Source organism: Lathyrus oleraceus, chromosome 3, assembly GCF_024323335.1.
Source record: "Lathyrus oleraceus cultivar Zhongwan6 chromosome 3, CAAS_Psat_ZW6_1.0, whole genome shotgun sequence".
In the NCBI taxonomy this organism is placed as follows: domain Eukaryota; kingdom Viridiplantae; phylum Streptophyta; class Magnoliopsida; order Fabales; family Fabaceae; genus Lathyrus; species Lathyrus oleraceus.
In genome coordinates this window covers 484986141-484994400 of record NC_066581.1, presented here as the reverse complement: position 1 = coordinate 484994400, position 8260 = coordinate 484986141, and positions in this window count along the sequence as shown.

Here is an 8260-nt window from a genome sequence, read left to right as displayed (position 1 = left end):
TCCTCCCCAGTTGAGTAAGATTCGTATTCCTTTGTTTGGAATCGAATGTCCATCCTTTAACAAGTTTGCCTTTGCTCTCTTCAGGATGATGTCGGTCGATCTATCCATCTAACAACCCACCCGGTTATGGATAACCTTCCATGCGAGTATGTTATCTACGTTTCGACGGCTATAGATAATGTATCTCATGCGCTCTTGGGTCGAAGTCGTCCTCCCCAGTTGAGTAAGATTCGTATTCCTTTGTTCGGAATGGAATGTCCATCCTTTAACAAGTTTGCCTTTGCTCTCTTCAGGATGATGTCGGTCGATCTATCCATCTAACAACCTCCAATCCGGTTATGGATAATCTTCCATGCGAGTATGTTGTCTACGTTTCGACGGCTATAGATAATATAACTCATGCACTCTCTGGTCAGTCTTTTGATTGCTTTCTCCAGCAGAGTAAGATTCGTATTCCCTGTGGAATCGAATGTCCATCCTTTAACAAGATCTCTTTTCTAGCCCTCTTCAGGATGTTGAGTGTTTTGGAGCACAAACCAATTCACGTCTGGTCGGTCACCCGTTTCATACCTACAACCCGGTATTCTTGGTGTTCCTTCCTGTTTGCTCATTGTCGTGACCCTGATCCCCAGTGAGATCCCCTGCAAGTGTTTAGCCTTGCCCTGTCATCTTGTAGATGCCAGTATCCTGTCAGCACCCGCGTGTGTTGTTCCTTTGGTGTCGGTAAACACCATCTTTCGGTGATTTCCAGTCATGCGTAGTGTCTGGTCTTCTTTGGTGTCGGTAAACACCATCTTTCGGTGATTTCCCAGTCACGCGTAGTGTCTGGTCTTCTTTGATGTCGGTAAACATCATCTTTCGATGTTCGTAACGTCGTCTTTCTTCCCAAGTGAAGATTACTCCTCTCCGTTGGTGTCGATAAACGTCGAGTTTTTCCTATGCGTCCGTTGGCGTATAGTTGATATCTTTCCCCACAGGGTCGTCCCCAGAAGATTTCTCCTCTCCGTTGGTGTCGATAAATGTCGAGTTTTTCCTATGCGTCCGATGACGTATAGTTGCTTGTTCCCCGCAGATCATTTGGTAATGCTAGATAGTTCCCCTCAGAGTTTCCTCCTCTCCGTTTGTGTCGATAAACGTCGAGTTTTTCCTAGTCATCCTATGATGTCTAGTTGTACCTTTCCCCATGCGGATTTACCTCTCCGTTGGTTTCGATAAACGTCGAGTTTTTCTCATTCGTCCGATGACGTTTGATTGTATACCCTATTCCCATTCATTCATTAATGTCTGGTTGATTTCCCAGCCAGAATCCCCAATAGACGTCCTATTTGGTGTCCGGTTGTGGTTTCCCTTTCGTCCGATGACGTCTGGTCGAGTCTTCCCATTCATCCGATGATGTCTGGCTACCTCTCCGTTGGTCTTGGTAAACGTCGAGTTTTTCCTGGTCGTCCCAGCTGATTCACCTCTCCGTTGGTCTTGGTAAACGTCGAGTTTTTCCTGGTCGTCCCAGCTGATTTACCTCTCCGTTGGTTTTGGTAAACGTCGAGTTTTTCCCGTTACGTCCGCTGACGTATGGTTGTGTCCTTTCCTGGTTATCCCCAGTAGAGTTGATTTACCTCTCCGTTGGTCTTGGTAAACGTTGAGTTTTTCCTAGTTGTCCGCTGGCATCTAGTTGAGATTTCTGTTCCCATTCATCGTGTGTCGATGTCTGGATGTGGTTGTGCTTTTGAAAGAAGAAAAACAGAAAAGAGCAAATCCCAGCAGTGTGCAAATTTCTACGGTTCTTGGTATTCAATCCCTGTTTACCCTGAAAGTCTGACAGCCGTTGCTCTCATCCGTTCGGGTTCCCAGTTGATTGAATAGGGGCAGCTGTAGCACCTCAAATTTGCACCCTACCTTTTGTACATTCATTTCATATTAGGTCATTAACATAACATGGTCCATTGCATAGCATTGCATAGCCATTTGCCCAAGTGCAAGCCATTCAGAAGAATTAGGTCAAACTGGTCAGGAGAATCAGTCAAACAAGCAAGCATGTGCTATTTTCATTGGGACAAAGCCCTAGGATTGGTTTATCAAGTTCATATGGTCTAAGGATCATTGTGAAGTGGTTTGGCCAAAGATTGGATGATCAAAGCTCATCAGTCAAGCTGAATTTCAGCTGGAACCATGGAAGGTCAACTGTGGTCAACTGTGCCTGATTTTATGGATTGGAAGGTGTGAGATGGTTTGAGAGGCCTCATTCATGTCCATATAAGTCTCATTTGATATATCAAAGACCAAGGTTGAAGAATTGGAGGTCAGACAAGAAGTTTCCTAAAATGGCAGGTGACCTGTAATTTCAGCTGCCCAAAATGGAAAGTTCTTCTCCTCAAAATTACTTCATCATACAAGCTTCAAATGGAATTTTGTCCAACATGAAAGTTGAATATCTTGATCTCACCATTCCAAAAAGTCCAAGAACTTGAAATTTCCATGTGTGGTTGGCAAGATATGGTCCAGTCATTTTTCAAAAATGCCCAAAATCAAAGTGGCATAACTTTCACATGGAATGGCCAAATTGGATGGTTTTTCTTTGAGCAAACCACATTTGATGTGTACTTTCATAATCCATCATCACATTTTGCCAAAAGCCTTCACATAAAAAGGTCAATCTTCAAGTGTACTAATTAAAAAGCAAGGGCAAAATGGTCCAAATCTCAAATTACATGGAATTTTCACATGGGACTTTTTTTAACACTTCCAAAATGACATTTAGAACTTGCTTGAGTCAAGTTTGGACCGAAAAATTGGCTGCATCATGAAAGGGCATTTTGGCCACACACTTGAAAAATGCACTTAACACTAATCATCTCCATTTTGCTAATCATGATTAATTTTGGATTAGGCATTGGTATATATTGCTAATTGTAACTGTATTTCATAATCACATCTCATATTTTCAGATCCAAACAGAAAATTCTCAAATTCTCTCACTTTTTCTCCAATTTCCACATACACTTTTTCATCAATTCTTCAATAATTCACCATTGTTTCTGCGAATTCTTGGTTGGATCTTCATGTGCAGGTGATGTTGAAGTTCTGTTGAAGCAATTAAGGGAGAAAACCGTGCCAATTCTCACTGTTGCAAAGCTTGTCCATCAATGGAAGTAGCAAGATTCTTCACGATTATGCATCTTTGAGCTGAGAGATCATCACCATACATCTTCTTGAGCACTAAAGGCCATCTGTTTTCATCGATTGAAGCCAAACGAGCGCGGATTTCACCACTGCCATCATCCAAGGTTGGAATTCGAATCTAACCGTTTTCAAAATTGTGATGTGTATATTGTAGAACGTAGCTTGTAGAGTCCATTGCAAGTTGTAGAATCAAAATCCATTAAGATTTGAGAGAGAAATCTAGGATTAAAGTTTAGATGCCAAAACTTCTTTCAATCGATTCGCATTGTACATGAATTTCTGGATAATTTCATCATGATATCTGTAATCTACGTGTTTAGACCTTTCTATCCATATATGGTTTGCGCGATTTGGTTGAGAAATGAGCATAACCGAATCTGCAGCTCAAGAACGCGGATGAACATCACATTTTCTGGATTTTTCCCGTGTTTGATCCATGCTGGCTTGGCTTCATTTCAAATCTTTGTTTCCCACCCCGGCCGTCCAATCAGGCGCTGCCACCGCTTTAAGTTAAACGGCCGCGTTTTGGGCCCTGACTTGAGAATTACAAGTTTGCCATCAGATCCAATTTTAATTCATTTAAAAAACCAAATAAACATTTCAATGTTTCAATTAACTTCAAAAAATCAAAACAAATCCAATTTTCATCCAATTTGCGTGGGAGTTTTTGTGTTGGATTCCAAATTTCATCTAGTTTTTTATAGGCATGGTAGTCCAAGTTGTGCTTGGTGATTTTGCTGACTTTTCCTATTGCCTTTGACTTGTGTGCATTTTGTGTATGTTTCACCATTTTTAACATGAAATGATCATGCATTATCCAAATTGAATGAAATTTCACATGCTTGTTCTTGACTCATTGCTGGTGATTTTTATGTGTAGTTTGTGAATTTTGGATTTATGGTTTGCAAGTTATGATGTGTGCAAGTTGAGTGTGACAATGTGTGTCACACTAGGTTAGGTCAACTTCATGATTTTATTTGATATGCCTCTGCTTTGCCAATTGACCTCAAATTTTGCATGTGATCTCCTCTGTATGTCTAGTTTTTCCATGAATTTTTGTAGGAATTGTTAAGCCATTTTCTATTTGATTGGGATTTTTGCTTGCTGTTTAGACATTTTAGGGTTTTGTTTGAGTGATTGACTTCCATGTCTTGTGAAATGCTCATACCATATCATATGAATGTGAAATTTGATGGAGTGATTCATGACATGTTTGAGTTCACTTTGGCTTTGGTCCCATTCATTTCTTAATTGTTCTCACTGTTTTGCATTTGATTGAATGTGGTGCTTGTTTTGCTACCATGTGTTGGCTTGCTTGGATTTCTGCTGACTTGATGATTTTCATTGACCTACTTCCTCTTGTCCAAATGGCATGAAAATTGACATGTAGCTCATTGAATGTGTCCTGTTTAGGCTGAAATTTTTGTGGAATTTATTGAACTGTTTAGGTATTTGTTTGAGTGTGACCATTCTGTTTGATCATATATGGTTCACATTTGCCTAGCTTGACTTAAATTGTGCATGAAATTAATTTGGCGCATAGTTTTGAAGTGAGACCAATTGGATTCTCTTTGTATTTGACTTATTTTGATTTTGGTCATGTTTCACTTGCTGTTTTGACTTTTTCGCTTCCTTTTGACCCTAGGCTTGTCCTAGTGGTCTTGCATCTTATGTTTGAATGTGATTTTCAGGTTAAGAAGCAAAATACTTAAGGAGGTGGATTCACATTTGATTGAGATGTCATTTGATATTGTAAACTAACTTGGTTTATGTTGTAGGATGCTTGGCTCATTTGAGTTGGCTTGCACTTTGGTGCATTGGATTGTGTTTGTGTGTGTATAGCTAATTGTGAATCATTTGCTGTTTAATTCTGTGATTGGTATACTGATGATATTTGATTGATTTCAGGTACATTAAGTTGCTAATATTGCTTTGCTTTGCTTGATAAGCAATTTGCACTGAGGTATAACATTCTTGTCTCCATGTAGTCTGGAAGACCTGGCCTGTTACTTGGCCAGACACCTGTCTGAAGTCCTCCTTAAGAGGCAATGTTTGTGCTTGTTTACTTTTGTCCCCAAGCAGGTAAAGACCTCAATGAGGCAATTGGCGGATATAAGAGATATGCAATCTATCTCCCGCTATTCTGTTGAGTCATCCCTCTGCTCACACCACTGTGTTGATTCATTGGGACACAAACCCAAGATCTTGTACAATGTACAGTTGTGTCAGAGTCTTGAGTGTAGAAGGGTTCCTCCATTCTGAACCCACGCTCCTTTGTCTGAAGCTCTCCCTGACCAGGGATAAGAGCTGTGAAGTCTTGTCTTCACTCTCCTCTCATCAGCTTCACCTTAGCCCCTCAACGGCAAGGTTAAGAGCTAACCATAACCTTGTACAGACGACTTGCGCTTGCAGTCTTACCCTTTGATTGAGCCCCATTTGTGTGCATATAGTGTGTGCTACTTGTGAATGCTTGATTTGCTGTTTACTTGTGTTGAATAGGATAGGCTTGCTTCCTGTGCAAGTTAGCTAGAAACCTTGACTTAGGGACAACTTTGCATGATAACATCTAGGCTCGAGTTAGTCTCCCTAGTTGTGTCTCCCTCTGTTATCTGGTTAGGCTAGTCCTTTGTCCCTTCGTAGGGGAACTACGTCGCCCTGATCCTCATACCAGATGAGGTACGTAGGCAGGAGATGAGCAGATCTCTCCGGGCGCCTGTGTCTTTGTTTTGTCTTGTTGTGTGCTTGGAAGCTGATGTAAGTCCATCGAGTGGCATTCGGGTTCTAGTGTGGGTTTGCTGGTTCGGATGCTGATGTAAGTCCAGTGATTGGCATTCGGGCTCCACGTTTGCCTTCTTGTGTGTGTTTTGGTTCGGATGCTGATGTAAGTCTAGTAATTGGCATTCAGGCTCCATGTTTGCCTTTGCCTGTGTTTGTTTGTGTGCGTGTTAGCCGAGCTACGAATGCTCTGATTCTCCTTCGTCCACAGGAGATACGTATGCATAGGATGCGACATCCTAGCGAGCATGTTTTCCCCCAGTCCGAACTACTTTGACTCTGATGTCTATGCTTGATAGACTAAGTAGGCCCAGGATACGATGTCCTGCCGAGTCCGTCTTGTTTGTTTCCTTGTGTCTCTTTCAGCCTGTGTAGATGATTGTTTGAGCAGTGTTTTAGCAACCATTTTCCTTCTTATTGTGCGTGGATCCCGTCGAGTACGACGGATGCGTAGGGGTGCTAATACCTTCCCTTCGCATAACCGACTCCCGATCCCATTCTCTTTGGTCGCGAGACCATGCTTTTTCCAGGTTTACTCTGAGCGTTTCCTTTCCCTTTTTTGGGATAAATAACGCACGGTGGCGGCTCTGTTGTTTTCGTTTCCCGCCGGTTTTTCGCGTAATGCGACATAGGCAAGTTGGTTTTTCTGCTTCAGTTCAGTATTTATTTCAGTCTGGTCTCCAAGAGGATAATAGACCTGGCCAAAGGATCATTGTGAAACTGTCAAACTGGATGCCTTGACAGTTAGTCATGTATGCTGATACTGAAGTAGAGACTAGTTAGTCTTTTATAGTACAACAAATTTAGCACAAACTGTTTTCAGGAACATGACTGAATCAGCATGAGGTATATGTTCTGACTGTCAAACGGAATGTTGTGACATTCATTCCTGACAGCATGTGCTGAATTGTAGGGTGATTAGTTTTTCTGTTTCAGTAATTTTCTCAGGCTATTCTTCAGGAATCCAACAGCTGAGCTAAAATCCAGGAAACTAACAACTGAACTACATTAAATGAACCTAACAAATAGCCTATTTGTTAGCACCCTACTAAGTGGAAATTAGATTAACTTGTTCAACCTTTATTTTAGGAAATACAAGTACAAGGCCAGCAGACTGTAATAATGTAACAGATGATGTTCAAATCACTATTGAGACATCTTGCTGATTACTGTGTAGGAAAATAACAGAAGTTAGTGCTATGGGTGATCTCTGTTGAGTCTTTCTACTAGATGCACAGAACTAGGTGTTCCTCCATTCTATGGTGATATAGAAGCAGATGTCGTGACATCTGTGAACGTGAGCATATTAGTACAGGGTTTAATTTGTATAACTGTCTTGCTGTATTAGTTACAATGTCGGATCAGATGTCATGACTTGGAGTAGAACATCTGAATTCTGACTACGCCAGAATTTCAAATGGTATCAGAGCAGGCATCCTGTTATGTTTCTGGATGAGATCCATGGGTGATACTTTCTGGTATCTTGCAAGGAGTTATGTTAGTACTGATGTTGGATCCTGTGGAAGGTTCTGTGATTTACCTGAATGGTCCCTTGAAGTAGGTGGATGGAATATTCATGACAGGAACTGTGTGTACCTATCTCTAGAGGTTGGCAATTGGCCTTTGTGTGGGACAACTGTGCTAGTATTGAATCATATTCAAACTTGGTATGTTCTTGGAGGCTGATCTGGTGAAGTGTGTGTTCATAGGTTGAGTTGTATTATGATTTCCGCTGCATAATACCTGGCAAAACTCAAACTCTGATGTAGTTTCCCCTCATGTGGATGAAAGGCTGCTGTATTCAAGATTTCATCATAATCTACTGAAGATGTCAAAGATACTTGAGTCTCCTCAAGTCCACTCTTCATGGTAAGAATCACCTGATCACTGATTCTTTTACTCTCTTGGGTAGTGTATATGAAGACCTTGAAGACTTTCAAGGAGGGTTTGTTCCAAGGAGGTGGAACTAATGTTCTATGTGATGTTAGAACATGTTGTTCAACAAGTATGAAGCTACTGGTTAAAGAGCAGATGTTTTTAGGTGTCAAACAAAGGGATACTTTGGTTTGGAACTTACTCCTTGTAGCGGTGTATTCGTCGCTATATGATCTATCAATTAAATCATAAGCTAAGAGATACATGAAATTTCGAGTCGCCACCGCACTTTTATTTATCCAAAGGACTGGCTAAAAAGCGAACAAAAGCCTAAGAAGTTTTACACGTAGAAAACTAATAAAAAGATCAGAGATTCTGGGTAAGGGGTAAATTACGCAATGGGAAGGTGTTAGGCACCCACTACGTCCTAGGT